The sequence below is a fragment of the Bubalus bubalis genome, chromosome 10, assembly GCF_019923935.1.
Source record: "Bubalus bubalis isolate 160015118507 breed Murrah chromosome 10, NDDB_SH_1, whole genome shotgun sequence".
In the NCBI taxonomy this organism is placed as follows: domain Eukaryota; kingdom Metazoa; phylum Chordata; class Mammalia; order Artiodactyla; family Bovidae; genus Bubalus; species Bubalus bubalis.
The window spans coordinates 3,512,847-3,534,774 of NC_059166.1; the positions used below are offsets into that span (position 1 = coordinate 3,512,847).

At 38.7% G+C, this 21,928-nt stretch overlaps 1 protein-coding gene across 2 annotated transcripts in view; it reads left to right on the top strand.

Annotated features, from left to right (window-relative positions):
- Positions 1–21,928, top strand: part of PDE10A (phosphodiesterase 10A) — a 265,447-nt gene that overhangs the window by 127,768 nt on the left and 115,751 nt on the right. The gene's annotated exons all lie outside the window — the stretch shown is intronic.

Consider the following 21,928-nt stretch of genomic DNA (forward strand, 5'->3'; position numbering starts at 1 on the left):
TTAGCTATTTTTTCATGTTCTTCATTGGCTGTAATAGGAAACGTGGAAACAGTGTAAAAATCCAAAATAGATGTCTAACTGATAGCTTTGCTAGAGTTTGCTGAGTTATAGGACCATGCGTATTATCACTGTTAGCAAGACAGCGACCACATAAAAATACACAGACTGAAAAACAAACAAAAACCACACGGGCAAAGCTAGTCAAGTGTACATCACTGTGGTGGTTTTGGATTTTGAGGATTTATAGATGTGTTTATAGTCTTCTTATATGAGTTGCTTTTAAAATAAGAAATAAATAAAAGAAATATTAACAGAAAGCTTTTAGTTTTCTTGTATGGAAGGTTTTGCCCCAACTTTCTTTGATTCTAATTCAGTTTAAGCCAATTATCCTCTGCTTGTTTGGCCGCTTTTCTGTTGCAGGGAGGAATAGACATTTCTTCTGTTTTTACTATTCACCTTTATTGTTGGTTTTTCTTCCCCCTCCCCCAATATATTATCTTTGGTCACGTAGATTATCACATAAGAAGTTGGTAGCTGAAATGGAGTCTAGCAAAGCACTCAGCTAGGTTTTTTCAGAGTTATCATTTTAAGTTTACCAGTTATTTTACTCAAATTTACAATTTCTCTTTTATAAGCTTAGCATTTGCTATAATAAGCATGGAATATGAATTCACTTGTAATTTGCTGTCTAAAGGGGGCAAAAAATAATAGTTTGGCCATAATTATTTAAATCAATTGTATAAATTTTTTCTTGTGATGAGAACTTTTAGGGTTTACTCTCTTAGCAACTTTCACACACCATGCAGCAGTGGTAGCTACAGCCCTCGTGCTGCGCCCGAGCCGCAGGACTCACTCACCTCATAACTTGGCGTTTGTACCTTTTGACCACTTTCACCCAATCTCCTCATCCCAAATCAGTTTACAAGGTGTTAAGGTTGAGAACTTTTTCTCTAAGGTCAGGGACGACACACGCTTGCCAACTCTCACCACTTCTATTCAACATGGCACTGGGAAGCCCCAGACTAAACAAGCAACAGAAAGCATCAGAATTGAAAAGGAAGATGTAAAACTGTTTCTGCAGATGACATGATTTTTTTCTTTCTTTTTTTTTTAAAAACTTGATTGTATTGGTTTTGCCGTATGACATGATTTTATATAGAGAAAAGTACTAAAGCCACCACCAGAAAATTGTTAGGTCTAATCAGTTAATTCAGGAAAATTGAAGAATATGATAAAGTATTGCTGAAAAATCAGTAGTATTTCTATATACTAACAATGTACTATTTGAAAAAGAAATAAAACAATTCCATTTACAATAGCATCAAAAGCAATAGAATTCTTAAGGAATAAATTCAACCAAGGAGGTGAAATACCTCTACTCTGAAAACTACAAGACACTGATGAAAGAAATTGAAGAAGACACAAATAAATTGAAAGGTGTACTGTGTTCATGTACTGGAAGAATTAATATTGTTGTAATTTCCATACTACCCCAAACTATCTATAGATTTAACACAGTCCCTGTTAAGCTTCCAGTGGCAGTTTTTTTTAATAGAAGTAGCTGTTGCTGCTGCTAAGTCACTTCAGTCTTGTCCGACTCTGTGCCACCCCACAGACGGCAGCCCACCAGGCTCCCCCGTCCCTGGGATTCTCCAGGCAAGAACACTAGAGTGGATTGCCATTTCCTTCTCCAATGCATGAAAGTGAAAAGTGAAAGTAAAGTCGCTCAGTCGTGTCCGACTCTTAGCGACCCCATGGACTGCAGCCTACCAGGCTCCTCCGTGCATGGGATTTTTCAGGCAAGAGTACTGGAGTGGGGTGCCATTGCCTTCTCCGAATAGAAGTAGAAAAAGGTATTATAACTTATATGAAACCAAAAGAGACCTGAAAAGCCAAAGCAATCTTGAGAAAGAAGAAAGTGTGAAGTGTCACACTTTCTGATTTCAAGCTACAGTACTTAAAACAGTATGGTACTGGCATGAAAAAAGAAAATAGATTAATGGAACAGACTCAAGAACTCAGAAATAAGCCCAAACATATGTCAACTAATATTTGACAATGGAGTCAAGTATACTAAAAAGACAAGCGACAGTCTTCAACAAGTGGTGCTGGCAAGACTGAACTTTTACGTGTGAAAGAACAAACTTAGATCGTTTCCACAAGGATTAACTTGAAAGGATTAAAGACATAAATGTAAGACCTGAGACCGTAAGACTCGTAGGAGAAAACAAAGGAAAAATAGCTCCTTGGCACTGGCATTGTCAGCGATGTTTTAGATGTGATAAAGCACAAGCAACAAAAACAAAAGCAGACAAGTGAGCCTACATCAAGCTAAAAGCTTCTGCACAGCAAAAAGAAACAGCAAAATGAAAAGACACAGAACAGAACGGGAAAAAGTATTTGCAGAGTGTCTATCTGATAAGGGATTAGTTCATCAAAATGTGTGAGGAACTCATACAATTCAGTAGCAACAACAGTAAAACAAAAGTAAGTCTTTCAATGTAAAAATGGGCAAAGGACCTGCATAGATATTTTTCCAAAAGAGATAGGGGAATGGTCAACAGGTACATGAAAAGATGTTCAACCTCCAGAATCATTAAAGTGAAAGTGAAGTCGCTCAGTCATGTCTGACTCTTTGCGACCCCATGGACTGTCGCCTACCAGGCTCCTCAGTCCATGGGATTTTCCTACTAGAGTGGGTTGCCATTTCCTTCTACAGGGGATCTTCCTGACCCAGGGATCAAACCCAGGTCTCCCGCATTGTAGCTGACACTTTACCATCTGAGCCACCAGGGAAGCCCCTCCAGAATCATTAGGAAAACGCAAATTGAAACCGCATCACCTGTAGAATGGCCATCGACAAAGACTAGAGATAACAAATGCTGGCAAGGGTGTGGAGAAAAAGAGCATCCTTGTACATTATTGGTGCAAAATCTAAATTGATAGTCACTGTAGAAAACAGTACGGAAGTTCCTCAGAAAAATAAAAGTACAGTTTTCATATGATTCAGCAGTTTCACTCCTGGGAATGAATACACCCAAAGGAAGTGAAAACACCATGTCAAAGAGGCATCTGCACCGGGAGGCTCACCGCAGCAGCACTCACCACAACGAGGCTGCACGGCAGCCTAAATCTCCACTGCCAAACACAGAAAGAAACTGTGGTCTGTATACACACAGTGCAGTATTGTTCAGTTATTAAAGAAGGCGGAAATCCTGCCACTTGTTACAACCTGGATGGACTTTGAGGGCATTTTGCTAACTCAGAGAAAGACAAATGCTGTACGATCTCACTCTTATGTGAAATAAAAGAATTGTAGAAGAGACCAGATTTGTGGTCACCAGTCATCAGGGGTGGTGTGGCAGCAGGGGGAAAGTGGGTGAAGGTGGTCAAAAGGCACAGACTTCCAGTTACCAGTCAGTGCCGTCACTCAGCTGTGTCCGACTCGGCGACCCCATGACTGCAGCACGCCAGGCCTCCCTGTCCATCACCAGCTCCCGGAGTTCACTCAAACTCATATCCATCGAGTCGGTGATGCCATCTAGCCATCTCATCCTCTGTCGTCCCCTTCTCCTCCTGCCTTCAATCTTTCTAACATCAGGGTCTTTTCAAATGAGTCAGCTCTCCACATCAGGTGGCCAAAGGATTGGAGTTTCAGCTTCAACATCAATCCCTCCAATGAACACCCAGGACTTATCTCCTTTCGGATGGACTGGTTGAATCTCCTTGCAGTCCAAGGGACTCTCAAGAGTCTTCTCCAACACCACAGTTCAAAAGCATCAATTCTTCGGTGCTCAACTTTCTTCACAGTCCAACACTCACATCCATGCATGACTACTGGAAAAACCATAACCTTGACTAGACGGACCTTTGTTGGCAAAGTAATGTCTCTGCTTTTTAATATGCTTTCTAGGTTGGTCATAACTTTCCTTCCAAGGAGCAAGTGTCTTTTAATTTCATGGCTGCAATCACCATCTGCAGTGATTTTGGAGCCCCCCCCAAATAAGTCTGTCACTGTTTCCATTGTTTCCCCATCTATTTCCCATGAAGTGATGGGACCATATGCCATGATCCTCCTTTTCTGAATGTTGAGTTTTAAGCCAACTTTTTCACTCTCCTCTTTCACTTCCATCAAGAGGCTCTAGGAATGTAATGTAAAACCTGACGACTGTAGTTAACACCGGTGTGTACGCACGTTGTTAAGAGAGTCGACTGTAAGAGTTCTCATCACAAGGAGATTTTTTTTCCTTTGTTAGAATTCATATCTATCTAAGACAAGGGATATTCACTAAACTTATTGTCATAATCATTTCACAATGTATATGTCAAATCTTTATGCTGTACTCCCTAATCTTATATAGTGCTGTATGTCAATTATATCCCAATAAAACTAAAAAAACATTTTAAAAAAGTATTAAAAAGGAAGGTTTGTGTTTAAGCTCAGGCCTGATGGATGGGTTTGCTAAAGAGCAGAGAGAGGGAAAGAGCTGGAGGACTCGAAAAGGAAGGGGCTCTGTTGGAGCTTCATGGGGGATATGGGTGTGAGCTGAGCAGGTGGCCCAAGGCCTTTTCAGGGCTTTGGTTTGACCTTTGTTTTGCCAAAGTCAAATGACAACTTACTTGTAGGTATCTTAATGCAATAGCTCAATATTTTGAAATAGAAGCAAAAAGGGTATATTTCTCTAATATCAAGGAATTAGATAATTATGAAATATCTAGGAATAATGTTTTGCTGGAAAGTTTATTTTCAAGTTGGGTAAATAAGCATTCATTTTGCTTTGGGCACAATTTAAAACCTAATGGTAAAACACTGAGTGTATTTGAGGAAAAGGGAACATCCAGTGAAGAAGATTCGGGAAGAGAGAAAGCGCTGATTTCTTTAATCTGTGTAAATCATGAAGCATTATCAAGAGTGACTCATAAAGCGTAGAACATTGACTAGAGACACAACAAAGCAAGGATGGTTCTCCAACTTTCAAAACAGCTGAACAGGAAATGATAAAAGTGATAAAGGGAATGATTTACCTTGAAATAACTGTAAACATGAAAAATTTACAATCAACAAAGCAACCATTAATTCTAGGGATGTTTTAGAAATTAACCTCAGTCTAAGAATTTCAAAAATCAAGGGTCCTTAGATCAATCATAGTCAAAACTCCTTATTTTGGAATTTGTATGATGTTTTTCACTTAAGAGTTTATCTAAAATATATAGAAATAACCGTATTTATTTTCCTAATTGTATATGTATGAGAATTATTTGCGATGGACTTATTAATAGTATTTCTCTCAGCCTTGAACAGTTTTTTTTAGATATCAGCGGAGGCACTCAGTTTTTCAGTTTGACCTATAATTATCCTCATACCGTAGTGTCTTTTCAGGTTTCTATACATTTCATTTTCTGTGGGGCTGAGAAAATTAATTTCTAGACTAAGTCCTATTAGAGTTTTCTACATAAATTGTTTATATGAAAGCATGATACAAAGAAAGGAAACTTAAAATATGTTAAAGTACTGGCAGTTTCTAAAATATGCACTTCAGTTCTTTTTTTGTGTTTGATACTCTAAGAAGGAAATTAGAAAAATAAGTGATTTTTAGAAGCAAAATATTTTTTCTTATATTTTTAACATAAGACTTGTATGTTCCCAATACACATTTAAGCTGTTAAAATTTTTTTGTTTTAAGAATTGCAGCTCTATATCCTAGAACAGTATCCTGTTATACTTGATCTAAATCCTTGCTCTAAATATTCACTGAATGAATATACTGAAGTTAAATATGGACAAGCAAAGTTTCAGTAAAGCTGGGGATTGCTAATATAAATCAATCAAAACTTATGAAATGAAATTAATGCCTGACTGTTAAACATTTATAGAAAGAATGAATGCATATGGTGAGGCCTATAAGATTGCAGAAAATCCCCATATTGTTTTATAAAACAAAAAAAATTGAAAACTGATTTTTATACTATTAAGAAAAAGCAACAATAATAATTTATCAGGAAAGAGCAAATATACAAAATGCTCCTATGTGTGTGTGTGTGTGTGTATATATATATATATATATATATATAAACTTAAATAGTGAAAAGAAGCAAAGATCTCAATAAAGTTTTAGAAATTTGAGTAAAAGATTAACTTTTTCAAATAGTAATAGCAAATAATAATGTAGTACTTATTTGCCAACTACTGTTTTTTTTTTCCCCTGCTGGGGATGGAACCCTGGCCCTGAGAGGGAAAGTACCAAGTCCTAACCACTAAACCACCAGGGCTTTCCCTCAGCTACTATTTTAAGTGCTTTATGTATATTAATTCAGCTAATCCTTACAGTAATATTGTGAGAAGGGTATTATTATCACCCGCGATTTACAGAGGAGCAAACCGAAATAGAGTTCTTAAGTATCAGAGCCCGGATATGAGCACACGTGTTGAAAGCGGGGCCTGGAAGGTATCTTCACACGCACCTACGGGTCATGGCGTTACTTGCAGTGGCAAAACGGCGGGAGCAACGCGAGCGTCCCCGGACGGATGAGAGAAGAGCTGAATGCGGAGCGGACCTTCCGTGAAGGTCTTCCGCCGTGAAAACGAAGGGGATTCTGACACACGCTGCAATAATGGATGCACCTCGAGGACATTATCCCATCACAAAAGGATAACTACTATGTGTTCCAACTAATACTAGCTACCTCGAACAGGTCCCTGTCTCTAAGAAAGAAAGGGTGGTGCTCGGGCGGAGAAGGCAATGGCACCCACTCCAGTGCTCTTGCCTGGAGGGTCCCATGGGCGGAGGAGCCCGGTGGGCTTCCGTCTATGGGGTCGCACAGAGTCGGACACGACTGAAGCGCCTTAGCAGCAGCAGCAGCAGCAGCAGCAGGGCTGGAGGGGAGGCAGGGGGAACTAAGGGTTTAGTGGGTGCAAAGTTTCTGTTTTGCAAGATGAAAAAGGTCTGGAGAGTGAGTGCAGGATAGTGTGAAATATACTCAACGCCGCTGGACTGTACAGTTAGAATCAGTTAAAACAGTCTGTTTTACCTTGTGCGTTTTATCAAAATGTTTAATTAAAGTGTTGACTTAGATGGCCTGGTGCTTCCCACGGTGCCGGCTTGCTTTTGTGGTGCTGGGACACTGGTGTGTAGGAGGGGGTCTGGGGCTTGTGAGGCTTGAGAGAGACCTTTTTGAAGTGAATTGGGTGTAAAAGTGAGTATTTCTCTTTTTTTAAATTTTTATTTTATTGGAGTATAATTGATTTACAATGTTGTGTTAGTTTCAGGGGTACAGGTGATTCAGTTAAGCGTATACATGTATATTCATTCTTTTTCAATTATTTTCTCATATGGAAGAATATTGAGTAGAGTTCCCTTTGCTGTGCAGCAGGTCCTTGTTGGCCATGTCTTAGATACAGTGGTGTGTGTGTTCATCTCAAGCTCCTAACCTACCCGCGCCCCTCCATGTTTCCCCTTTGCTAACCATGAGTTTGCTTTTGAAATCTCTAAGTCTGTTTCTGTTTTGTAAATAAGTGCATTTTTTGTCATTTTTAAAAAAGAAATTTCACGTATGAATGATAGATGACATTTGCTTTTCTTTGTCTGACTTATTTCATTTAAAAGTATAATAATCTCTATGTGTGTCCAAAAGTGAATATTTCTTTGGATTGGGAAAATAAATGACGTTAAATTAAGAATTTTTAAAAGCTGAGCAACCTGCAAACATCACAGAAATCTAGAAAAGTAACATAGTACTGTATTGACTAGCTTCCTGAGACATCCCTTTGCTACTGATTTTTGCGTGTATTTTGGCCCTATACTCCTGCATCTCTGTGTCATGGTTTTGTAATATCATTTTCCATAGAAAGGACAAAAGAGTAATTCAGTCTTCTGCCAGGATGATTGAGAGAATTTTTTTCATTTTGGTAAGTTAGACAGTTTTCTTTTAGCTTTAAAATTCATTATTGGTAACGCCATGAAGTATTTTAGGACTGTTGCCAAATCTGGGAAAACCCACCTCAACGTGTTTCATATGTAAGCTGTAATATTTGGAGATCTTCCAAATTTCTTTCTGTTTTAGTTCTTCTTTGGGACCGACAGCATGTTAAGCGGTTTGTCACTGACCCCCAGTGTCTCTGCACTAGGTGAGTTGGTGCAGGCTGTGTCAGAGGTATTCTGGTTCAAATGTCCGTGGAGGAGACTGGGAAACTCATAAATATACTCTGATAAATCTGGATTAAATCTGTGTCCAGGTCGACTTCCCTTTTGTTGTGCCCTAAAAATACCGTGGCCTTGCGAGCGCTGCTCGAAATGACAGTGACAGAGGGGAGGCCACAGTGCGATGAGACAGCGGTGTTCACCACCCGCGGTTTAAATGCCTGGCTTTTTCAAATTTCATAAATAGTTAACCACAAACACACACGACTCGCTCCAGAGGTTTTGGGGTCCGCTCACTCGCCTCCTGGACACCCCTCTGGTGACGACGCGGGTGACCCCTTCATCACTCGTGGCCGCGGGCCTTAGGGTCAGAGCCTATACCGCTGACACCCTTGTTCTTGCTGCCTAGCCCCTCCAGTAAATGCTTGTTAAATGAGGACTTCAGAAGAACAACTCCAGTTTTAAACTTGGATTCTACCACTTAACATTTAGCCCAAAGACCTCATTTAATTTCTGTACTTTAACCTTATGGAGTCTGTTTCCTCATATCTAACATGGGGATTAAAAAAAAAAAAAGCTCTGTAATTATGTGTGGTGATGAATGTTAATTAGCTGTATTATGTCGATCATTTTGCAGTATAAACAAACATTGAATCATCATGTTGTACATCTGAAGCTAATGTTATGTTGTATGTCAATTATTCCCCAATAAAAATAAAGTGAGTAAGTAAATAAAATGGGGATAAAACCTACTTCACAGGGCTTATGTAGAGATTAGCTCCTGATCCATACAAATCACTGACAAAATGACAGCCGTACACATTAATGTTTTTAAAGAAGAGTGTGCAGTTTCTGAGTGTACTGCTCGGAGTTTTAAAACTTGTATAGATTCATGTAACCACTACCATTCAGAACAGTTGCATCAACCTGAAACACTTTCTTCCTCTATCCTCTCATAATCAGACCCTCTGTCAACTCACTCCCTTGCAGAAAGTTCTCTGTTCTTCATCAGTACAGTTTTGTCTTCTCCAGAGTGTCTGTAAATGAAGTCTTGTGATGTCTTTTATCACTCGATACGATGCCTTGAGACTCGTCCGAGCATGTTGCCTGTGTCACTTGTCCATCTCATTCCCTGGTGGCTCAGAGGTTAAAGCGTCTGCCTCCAATGCAGGAGACCTGGGTTTGATCCCTGGGTGGGGAAGATCCCCTGGAGAAAGGGAAAGTGAAGTTGCTCAGTCGTATCCGACTCTTTGCGACCCCATGGACTGTAGCCTACCAGGTTCCACCGTCTATGGGATTTTCCAGGCAATGGCACCCCACTCCAGTATTCTTGCCTGGAGAATCCCATGGACGGAGAAGCCTGGTGGGCTGCAGTCCATGGGGTCGCAAAGAGTCGGACACGACTTCACGTTCACTTTCTCACTGCTGAGTATACTCTGTTGTGTGGGTGTGCCACCATCTGTTTACTCATTTGGCTGCTAAACCCCATTCAGTTATCCAGTTTTGTGGAATTCTGAGTAAGAGTAGCGCAGCTTTAAGTGACCCCCTAGAGTTTAACTTGCTCCCTAGAGCGATTTCATGGGCCATTCTGGGTCACGTTGCTTTTACCAGAGTGTTTTTATGTATTGACTTACGTTTTGGTCTTTTTCATGAGATTTATTCTTACCCCTTTGATAGGGATCTTTGAGTCTTCTGAGTCCACTTAAGACATCAGTATGATGTGTTTAGATGTGGGAAATGCCATCTGTTTAATGTTTATCCTACTTATGTTCAATTTCTTAGAGATTTAAAAAAAGTTGTTTGGCTGCACCATGCAGCTTGTGGGATCTTAGTACCCTGACCAGGGACTGAACCCTGGCTTCAGCAATGAGAGCCCAAAGTCCTCACCACTGGACCACCAGGCAATTCCCCATCTCAGAGATTTACTGTATTTACTAATTTTCAAACTGTAAGAAGGAATCATTTGATGACAAGAGTTCTCCATGCATTGGCTAAGCAGTGTTTGACATAATGGGCTATATTAAATGTTCACTTAATGAATAAAAGATTGAAAAGTGAATGAATAATTCAAAAGCACTCTAATGTATATAATGAAGTTAGTTTTGATCTATGGTCTGATAGTGACACTGAAAGGTTGTGGTGAATGGCATCAGTTTCACGATCTCTGAAGAGGAGAATTTAGTCTTCGGGACTAGAGATAAGGCTTCAGGCACTCAGAGCTTCAGGTGGCAAAACTTTTATTATAGGGCAGAAGTTTTATTATAGTGCAAAAGGGATAGAAAAAGCTTCTGACATAGACATCAGAGAGGGCAAAGAGTGCCCCGCTGACTAGTTTAGGTGGGGCTTCATATACTTATTTTTTGGTTACTAAGAGTAGATTAAAAGAATATCTCAAGTTTGAAAGGTCTTACCAGACCCACTCCCACAATCTATGTCTTAAGATAACAGGATTAGTCAGAAGCTTCCTATTAAGAAGGAAAAACCTGTCCTTGAACAAGATACATTATTTTTATATAGTCATTAGTACTGAGTTTAAGGAATAACATAACCTCTAGCAGGATGAGTTGTTTTGTTGGGTAATCATTAGCTCTGGGCTTAAAGAAAGTCTTAGAAGAAATAGACTGTTGCCATAACAACTCAAAGCTTAAGGAAAAAAAGTCTTATGCGACTAAGATGAAGGAATGTAGACAAAAAAATGTCCGTCCCTTTCTCCTCCTTGAGGGCCCCAGACCCCTTTCTCCTCCTCAAGGGCCCTGGACTCCTTATCAACCTACCTAAGAATTAACTCTCTCGATACAAGGTTGTTATCTTAATTCATTATGTTAAAAATATGGCTCTTCATATTAATTAGAGACGAACTTTTAGAGTAATTTACATGTTGCTCATAGCGGAAAGAAGGTGTGTGGTCTGTTAGTGCCCAAGGACGACTGCTTAAAGGCAGCTGTTATTTTATTCTTTGATGGCCTTGTAGTTGTTGAGCATGGTAAAGGGAATAATTATATATGTAATTCAAAGTGAAATATGATATTTATGATTATTAAAAATTTTTTTCAATGGCTGGATTTTTCCTCTAATGATTATGTATGGATAAATGACAGAGGAGAAGCACAGGACCCCAGAAGCTGCCTTAGTTCTCACGTTAACCACACTCTTCCGTCCGTTAATGTAACAACTTTGGAACTACCACAGTCGCTTGTCATTTGTCCTTGCATTGCGCTTGTATTTTTATTACTATTATTTTAGCTTTGGCTGTGCGACACAGCTTGTGGGATTTTAGGTCCCCGACCAGAGATTGAACTCAGGACCTCGGCAGTGAGAGTGCCAAGTCCTACGCGCTGGAAAGCCAGGGAGCCCCCTGTCCCTGCGTTCTTCACACGTGGAGTGGCGTCAGGCCACCGAGTGCGTTTATATTGTCATCAGAAGCAGTGCCACCGAGTAAGGCTTCATGTGTGATGGTACGAGAGGGCTCTTTAATCTAGATCCATAAGAAGAGTGCACAGAGAGCCTCTTTTTGACATATATAGATCTTTGGGAACAATGTAACTCGAAATGAAGCAATTTTGAAGGATAATTGCTTTACACAATTTTGTTTTCTGTCAAACCTCAACATGAATCAGCCATAGGTGTACATATGTCCTCTCCCACCCCATCCCACTCCCCCCGACCCCTGGTTTGGTACAGAGCCCCTGTTTGTGTTCCCTGGGACATACAGCAAATTCCCATTGGTTATCTATTTTACATATGGTAATGTAAGTTTCCACGTTACTCTCTCCATACATCTCAGCCTTTCGTCTCCTCTTTCTATGTCCATAAGTCTTTTTTCTATGTCTATTTCTCCACTGCTGCCCTGCAAATTAATTCTTTGGTACCATCTTTCTAGATTCCATATATATTCCTTAGTATATGATATTTTTCTTTCTCTTTCTGACTTACTTCACTCTGTATAACAGGGTCTGGATTCATCCACCTCATTAGAACTGAGTCAAATGTGTTCCTTTTTGTGGCTGAGTAATATTCCATTGCTCACTATGAGAGAAACGTAAATCAAAACTACAATGAGATACCACCTCACACCAGTCAGAATGGCCATCATCAAAATGTCCACAAACAATAAATGCTGGAGAGGGTGTGGAGAAATGGGAATGCTCTTGTACTCTTGGTGGGAATGTAAATTGATGCAGTCACTTTGGAAGATGGTATGGAGATTCCTTCAAAAACTAGGACTAAAACCATTATATGACCCAGCAATCCCACTCCTAGGTAATACCCAGAGGAAGCCAAGTTGAAAAAGACTCATGTACCCTGATGTTCATTGCAGCACTATTTACGACAGCTAGAACATGGAAGCAGCCTAGATGCCCATCCATAGCTGCATGGATAGATAAGCTGTGGTACCTATACACGATGGAGTATTACTCAGCCAAACAATTATTAAGTTGACAGTTTAGAAGTTTTATATACTATATTTGAATATCAGGGTTAGCATAGGGAAGCAGTATGGTGGTTATAGGTAATTACAGTCAGAGAATACAGTTAAAATTGCAGTATTCTGACAGTTTGCTATAATCCTGCTGTTTTTATGGGCTGTTTACAACATTGGAATGATCATGTATTTACCTTCTTGGGGCTTCCCTGATGGCTCAACAGTTAAAAATCTGCCTGCCAGTGCAGGAGCCACGGGTTCCATCCCTGAGTTGGGAAGGTCCCATGGAGAAGGAAATGGCAACTCTCTCCAGTATTCTTGCCTAGGAAATCCCATGGACAGAGGAGCCTGGTGGGCCACAGTCCATGTGGTCACAAAGAGTGGGACAGGACTTAGCAACTAACAACAACAAAATTAACTTTGCCCAAGAACAATCCCAATTTCTACTAATAGATAATTAAAAAAAAAATGTTAGCAGAATAGTTTCCATATATTTAGAAGGGTGGCTTAAAGTGATGTTGAAGATTCCCATTTCTCCACATTTAATTTATGCACATATATACTTCTCAATTTAAGGGACATGTAATTGCTGCTGCTGCTAAGTCGCTTCAGTCATATCCGACTCGGTGCGACCCCATAGACGGCAGCCCACCAGGCTCCGCCATCCCTGGGATTTTCTAGGCAAGAACACTGGAGTGGGTTGCCATTTTCTTCTCCAATGCATGAAAGTGAAAAGTGAAAGTGAAGTTGCTCAGTCGTGTCCGACTCTTTGAGACCCCGTGGACTGCAGCCCACCAGGCTCCTCCAACCATGGGATTTTCCAGGCAAGAGTACTGGAGTGGGTTGCCATTGCCTTCTCCGAAGGGACATGTAATTACTTCATAGCAAATTTAATGAACATAAAATTACTTTATAGCGACAGATATGTTAGGTCTATTTTAATAGCAATTTTTAACTTGAAAGCATCTCTTTAATCCTGATTTTAGAAATATAGAGAAATTTGAAGATGAGAAAATTATTCTTAGAGCACAGTTCTTTGGGGGATTAATGGATATCAGGAGTTCAGTCATAGACATGTTAAGTTTGAGACGTTTATTAGACATAGAAATGTAGTCAGATGTGCAGCTGGATATTTGAGTCTGAAATTCAGAGTGTGCTTAGGGCTGGAGAAATGAATTTGGAAATCATGAGCATATAGATGACATTTAGAGCTGTGAGACTGTGCGTGAGTGTACGCAGAGGCTCTAGGACTTGTACAGTTTCAACACAGGAAACTGGAGAAAAGGACCTAGCAGCAGAAACAGAAGGGAAGTGTCCAGTGAGTTAGGAAGATAACCAAAAATGTGTGGTGTCCTGGGAGCCAAGGGCAGGAGACCTATGGGATAGAGTGAACAATTGCGTCAGATGGCACTGGCAGATAAAGTGAGGTGAGGATGAAGAAGTGATTGTTTACTCTGGCAGTGTGGAAGGGTTAGTGATTTTGCTAAGCATGGTTTTGGCGGAGTGGCAGAGTTGATTGGGATGGGATTAAGAGAGTAGGAGGAGAGGGCCTGGAGATGAAGTGTAAATACGAGTCTTAAGATTTTGTTGGGAAGGAGAAGGACAGGACATGGTATCTGGAAGGGTGATAGCTTATTTATTTATTTTTTTAACATGTGTGCATCGGAGAAGGCAATGGCACCCCACTCCAGTACTCTTGCCTGGAAAATCCCATGGACGGAGGAGCCTGGTGGGCTAAGAGTCAGGTCGCTAAGAGTCAGACCTGACTGAGCGACTTCACTTTCACTTTTTACTTTCATGCATTGGAGGAAGAAATAGCAACCCGCTCCAGGGTTCTTGCCTGGAGAATCCCAAGGATGGTGGAGCCTGATGGGCTGCTGTCTGTGGGGTCGCACAGAGTCAGACACGACTGAAGCGACTTAGTAGTAGTAGTAGTATGGATTTTGTACCAAGAGTATTCCCAGGGGCAGTTAGTTCATCATTCAATAAATTTGGATGATTCATCCCAGCATCAACCACACAAACTAAGTCCAAAAAAATCAGAATGGTTCAGAATTCACATTTTAACCAACCTTTAAGAAACTGTTACATGGCAAATGGTGGTTTCACTTCAAAGAAGAATATATGCTTTTAGTAATACCTGAAAAGTCTATGAAGTCTTCCTCCATTCCCTAACTACATATCTTATGAGATCAGATTTTCTTTGTATGCTTCAACCATAACAACTTGCTACAAAAATTAAGTGCATTAGCTATTTAAAAAAGAATCTAGATTTTTAAATTATCTAGACTTTACAAAGATTTATAAAAATATAAAAATAAGCCTGTCTTCCCAGTAATTATTTTTTTTTGTTTTGGAAAATATTATTTTTTTGTAAAAACATGTATGTGTGTTATATATAATAGGATTATAATTATTATTTTAAAATATCAATACACATTGTAATCACCTCAGTTTTTATTACTATTAAAGCAAATATTAGTACTTATAAAAGGCATAAATCAAAAGCATGGGCTCCTCGTTAATTTTTAAGAGTGTAAAAGGAGTATGACAGTAAAAAAATTGAGAATTACTTCAATCTAAGAATATCCCAGATTTCTAATGCCTGGCTTTTAATGAAAGGCTAAACTCTTTTAAGAAATTATGATCTAAAAAGAGAATTCTAAAAACTCTGTGTAAGTAAGTATTGTACTTTATGCAATAGAGTTGTTCATAATGTATACATTCATTTAATTTCTTCAATTCTATAATATATTAGCATTTTCTGATATTGTTGAGCACATAAAATATGATGTTTGTCTCACTAATAGGTAGGACTTTTTGTTAATTAAAAGCCAATTCAGTGCATTATGACCTTTTTTATTTGCTCAAGTTCATTAAATTCCCATCTTAACTAAAGTGTTTAGATCTGACATATTAATAAAAGCAAATCTAAAGAGTGTGTGAGTAAGGAAAGTGAGAAGGAACTTTTGAGACAAGCATTGTACTTCAAAAAAGCATATAAATTCTAGCATTTGTTTTCATAAAACATGAAAAATTCACTATGAGCCGCTGTGCAACTAGTATCAATTGTATGACTGGAAGTGTTGTATACGTACTACCTTCTTATGAAAATATTCTACTTAATATGCTTCTTGAAAGTCTTGCTCAAATACGCGACCTGCCTCTCATGTAATCATTTTTATTTTCCAGTATTTAGAACAGTGGTAAAATACACATAAAATTTGCCCTTGGAACCATTTTTAGATATACGTTTCATTGGTATGTTACGCAACCATCACCACCATCCATGTCCATAACTCTTTTCCAGACCCATTAAACAATAATTTCCATCCCCCCTTCTCCATTGCTCTTAGAAATCACCGTTCTACTTTCTGTTATTTTGACTACGTATCTCATATTCACTTTCACTTTCATCTCATATAAGTGGAATCATATAGTATTCTCTTTATGACTGGCTTTTTAATTTAGCATAATCTTCTGAAGGTTCATCCGTGTTTTGACATGTATCAGAATTTCCTCCCTCTTTAAGGCTGAGAACTGCTCCGCTGTATGTTGACACCACGTTTTACTTACCCATTTATCTGTCGAGCTTCCATGGTTAGCTGTTTTGAATGAGGAGGCTCTGAACGTGGTTATGCAGATCTCTCTTCCGTCTCTGCCTTCAGTTCTTTGGGGAACATACTCAGAAGTGGAATTCCAGGACAGCAAGTCTGTTTTCAATTGAGGAGCCACCCTATGGTTTTCCATAACAAAACACCATTTAGTATCTTCACCAACAGCGCCCAAGGGTGCCAGTTTTTCCACAACCTCACTAACACTCGTTTTCTACTTTTTTGATAATCGCTATTCTAGTGGATGTCAGGTGGCACCTTGTAACTGATTTGCGTTTCCCTGATGATTGGTGGTGTTGAGCACGCTTTTATGTGCTCAGCCACCACTTTCCTATCTTCTTTGCTGATGTGTCTATTCAAGTCCTTTGCTCATTTTTAATTTGGGTTGTTTATTAGTTGTAGAAGTTCTTTATATATTCTGGATGTTAATCCCTTATCAGATATATTATTTAAAAATATTTTCTCCAGCTCTGTGGGTTGCCTTTCTAATTTGTTGGTAGTATCTTTTGATGCCCCAATTTTTATGCAGCCCAGTTTTTCAGTTTTTTCTTTTACCATGTATGCCTTTGGTATTGTGTCCAAGAAATCATTGATAAATCTGTTATCATGAAGATTTTCCCCATTATTTTAAGTTTCATAGTTTTAGGTCTTTGATCCATTTTGAGTTAATTTTTCTATATGATGAAAAGACTCCATCTTCACTATTTCACATGTGGATATTCAGTTTTTCCCAGCGCTATTTGTCAAAAAGATTTTCCTTTCATCAAGGGTATCCTTAGCACTCTTGTCAAATTATGTGACTATGTATGTGAACGTTTATTTCTGAACTCTTTATTTTATTCCACTGACCTACATGTCTGTCTTTAAGCCAGTACCACACTGGTTTGATTACTGTAGTTTTAAAATCAGAAAATGTGAGTCCTCCGGCTTTGGTTTTGTTTTTGTTTTTTTAATTGTTTTGGCTTTTTGCGGTCCCTTGAGATTTTATGTGAACTTTAGGATAGGTTCTCCTACTTGCTCACAAGTCATCTTTGGGATTTTGGTGTGGATTGTATTGACTCCATAGACTGCTGTGGTTAGTGTTGACATTGCAGCAATGTTAAGTCTTCCCATCATAAACATGGGATGTGTTTCCATTTATATTTACTTTGTTTCATCAATGTTTTGTAGCTTTTATTGTACAAATCTTTCCCCTCCTTGGTTAAATTATCAATACTTCCTAAGTATTTTATTCTTTTTGAGACTAGTGTAAATGGAATTGTTTTCTTAGTTTCATGTTTGCATTATCCAGTGTTAGTATGTAGAAATGCAGCTGACTTTTGTGTGTTGATTTGTATCCTGCTACTTTGCATTTATTAATTTGAATTTGTGCGCGCGCGTGTGTGTGCGTGCGTGTGTGTGTGTGTAATCTTTAGAGTTTGTTAGGTATGAGGTCATGTACAAAGAGAGGTCTTTTTGCTACTTCTTTCCAAGTTGGATGCCTTTTATTTATTTTTCTTGCCTAATTATACACTCTAGAACTTCTTGTATTGTGTTGAATAAAAGCATTGAAAGTGGGCATCCTTGGCTTATTCCTGATATTAAGGGAAAGGCTTCTCTTATATTGAGTGTGATGTTTGCTATGGGTTTTCATTTATGTGCTTTCATTTTGTTGACACAGCTTCTGTTCTAGTTTGTTGAGCATTTTATCATGAAAGGTGCTAAATTTTGTTAAATGCATATTCAGATTCAATTGAGATGTTGTGTTTTCTTCCCCTTCTTTCTGTTAATTTGGCATATTGATCATTTTTTGTAGGTTGATTCATTCTTGCGTTCCAGGAATAAATCTCGCTTGATCATGGTATATAATCCTTTTAATATGGTGATAACTTGAGTTTGCTAGTATTTTATTGAGGATTTTTGCATCGATATTCACAGGAGATATTTTTCTGCAGTTTTCTTTTCTTGTAGTTAATCTTTGTAATGCTGGCTTCAGGCAAAAAAGTTTAAAATGTTTTCTTCAACTTTTTGGAAAAGTATGAAAATACATGGTGTTTGCTCTTCTTTAAATGTTGGCGGCCCACTGGAGAAGGGAGCGGCAGACCGCTTCAGCATTCTCGCTTTCAGAAGCCCATGGACAGCATGGAAAGGCGCAAAAATATGACGCCATGAAATTAAAAGATATTTGCTCCTTAGAAGAAAAGCTCTGACCAACCTAGACAGCATATTAAAAAGCAGAGACATTACTTTGCCAACAAAGGTCCAGCTAGTCAAAGCTATGGTTTTTCCAGTAGTCATGTATGGGTGTGAGAGTTGGACTATAAAGAAAGCTGAGCGCTGAAGAATTGATGATTTTGAACTGTGGTGTTGGAGAAGACTCTTGAGAGTCCCTTGGACTGCAAGGAGATCCAACCAGTCCATCCTAAAGGAAATCAGTCCTGACTATTCATTGGAAGGACTGATACTGAAGCTGAAACTCCAAAATTTTGGCCACCTGATGCTAAGAGCTGACTCTTTAGAAAAGTCCCTGATGCTGGGAAAGATTGAAGGCAGGAGGAGAAGGGGACGACAGAGGATGAGATGGTTGGATGGCATCACCGACTCGATGGACATGAGTTTGAGTAAACTCTGGGAGATGGTGAAGGACAGCGAGGCCAGGCGTGCTGTAGTCCATGGGGTCGCAACGAATAAGACACAGTTTAGCAACTGAATGACGAACAACAAATGTTGGGTAGAATTCACTAGTGAAGCTATCAGGTCCAGGGCTTCTCTTGGTCAAGTTTTTTTCTTTTTTTTAATTCAGTCTCCTACTAGTTATGAGTCTTTTCAGATTTTCTTTTTCTTCACTATTTAATCTTGGTTTATATTTTATAATTTTTAGGAATTTGTCCTAAATTCCTTTATATTTCTAGGAATTTGTCCATTTCATCCAGTTAATTCCATTTGTTGATGTGCAGTTGTTCCTGCTTCTCTCTTATAATCCTTCTTATTTCTGTGGAATCAGTAGTAATAGCTGCACTTTTATTTTTATTTTAGTAATTACAGTCTTTTTTTCTTAATCCATCTATCAAGATTTTATCAAATTTTTGATCCTTTCAAAGAATCAGCTTTTGGTTTCACTGGTTTTCTATTTTGTTTTTCTGTTTGTTTCATTTATCTCTGCTCTAATCTTTTTTTATATTCTGCCTTCTGCTGGTTTGGGGCTTATTTTTTTCTAGTTGCTTTAGTTGTAAAGTTAGGTTGTGGTTTTGAGATCTCTCTTATTTTTTAATGTGAGCATTTCTAGTTATAAATTTTCTCCTTAACACTACTTTTACTGTGTCCCATACATAAGTTTGGTACTTTGTCAGTTTTTCTTTCCTGTTTTACATCTTTGTGTGTTTTCTAATTTCTATTGTGATTTCTTTTTTGAGCCACTGGTTGTTTAAGAAGGTGTTGTTTATTTTCACAAATTTGTGACTTGTCCAGCTCTTCTGTTGCTGTTGATCCTAACTTCATCTCATTGTGGTTGAAGAAGATGCTTTGCATCTATCTTTTTAGGGATTTTGAGACTTGATTTATGGGCTTAACATGTGGTCTGTCCTGTGACGTGTCCCATGTGCGTTTGGGAAGAATGCATATGTTATTATTGTTGGGTAGAGTGTTCTGTATATATATCTGTTTGATTTATTTGGTTGATTATGCTGTTCAGATCTGATGTTTCCTTGCTTATCTTCTGTCTGATTGGTATGTCCATTACAGGGACTAGGGTATTAAAGTTTTGAGCTATTATTGTGGAACTGACTTTCTATTTTCAATGCATTCATTTGTGTTCATGTATTTTCATGGCCTTTTATCCGGCGTGTAAATGTTTTTAACTTTTTAACTTGTTGCTATTTTGAGCATTTTATTAACATACAATGTCCTTTGTTTATTGTAACTTTTTTAGGTAAAAAAATGTGAAGTTGCAAAATTATAGTAATATCAGTACTAACTTGTAAACAAGCTTTTAAAATATGTACTAGCCTCAAATCATGTAGAAGACAAAATTTCAAACAGTTGTTAAAGTAATTTTTGTTGTTCAGTCGCTCAGTTGTGTCCAACTGTTTTGCAACCCCATGGACTGTATGTAGCCTGCCAAACTCCTTTGTGCATTGGATTTCCCAGGCAGGAATACTGGAGTGGGTTGCCATTTCCTTCTTCAGGGGATCTTCCTGGCCCAGTGACTGAATCCAGGTCTCCTACATTGCAGGCAGATTCTTTACCACTGAGCCACCTGGTAATACCAGCTTTAATCATTCTGCACCTGTTTACTTTTACTGAGCCATTCATTTTTTTCATATGACTTTGAGTTACTATCTGATGTCTTTTTATTTCAACTTGTAGAACTCCATCTGGCACTTCTTGTAAAGCAGTAATAAAGGTTATAAACTCTCTTTTGTACCTGAGAATGACTCACTTTTTCTTTTGCTTGTGAAAGATAGTTTTACTGATATAGGATACTTAGTTGATAAACTTTTTTCTTTCAGAACTTTAAATATATTGGCCCACTGCATTCTGGCCTCCAAATTTTCTGATGAGAAATCTGTGGATAATCTTATTGAAGGTCTTTGTGTGTGAAGAATTGCTTTCTCTTTTTCTACTTTCAACTCTCTCCTTCTATTTTTGTAAAGTTTGATTATAATATGTCCTGTATCGGTCCCTTTGAGTGCACCTTACTTGGAATCTAACCTTCTTGGATGTTTATATTCACGTCTTTCATTAAATCTGGGAAGCTTTCAGAGATTTATTTCAATATTCTCTACACTTTGTTTTCCTTTTCTGAGACTCCCACAACACATGTGTCTGTTCACGTGGTGGTCTTCCACAAGTCCTCTGTGCTCTGTTCAATTTGAGCAAGTTTAAAGTCTTTTAAAATCTTTGTCTGCTGACCTGCCATTAGTTCTTTCTCTAGGGAGAGTCTGTGTTGCTCTATTTTTTTTTCCTTTGACTGGGCCATACTGTACTGTTTCTTTGTGTGCCTTGATTTTTTTTTTTAATTGTGTATTTGCATGTAATACATAACTCTTAAAGCCAGATTCTTTCCTTTCTCCAGGATTTGTAATTTTTCGTTTGTTTTTCCATTGCTGTAGGCTCTGTGCAGAGGATCAGCTTAAAGTGTAAGCTCCAAACGTTCTTAGGTCTTTTCTAAGCTTGTGTCTTTACCTGAACATACATGGTATATGCAGATGCTTTGGAATGTCTTTAATGCCTGGCTCCCAGAGGGGAAAAGACAGAAATGGAGGATGGGGAAAAAGAGGAGTACCCTTTTAAACCTCTTGACAGTCTCTTTAGCCAGAAGAGAGGAACAGTTGGGGGAAGTGCAGCAACAATGTTGACCCACCTCCTAGTTTACACCTCTGAAATCAGAAACAGCAGTCAGTGACCGAATCGCAGGCTCTTGATATTTGAAGGTAGAGGTCCTTTTCATCCACCTTGACTCCCACAAGCTCTGTGCAGGCTACTGCAAGAATGCTGCACAGCTGCCTGCCATGGAGTGGGGAGCAGAGAGCTGGCACTGTGCTAGGAGCTGAAACTGACCAAAATTAACTGTAATTTACCATCCAGATGTTCCCTGGAAATTTCAGTCCTTCAGTAGGCTCCAGACTTTCAAATAATTACATCCAACAGATTCTGCCAGTGCAATTATTGTCTAGTGAAAGTGAAAATAGCTCAGTCACATTCAACTCTTTGTGACCCCATGGACTATAGAGTCCATGGAATTCTCCAGGCCAGAATACTGGGGTGGGTAGCCG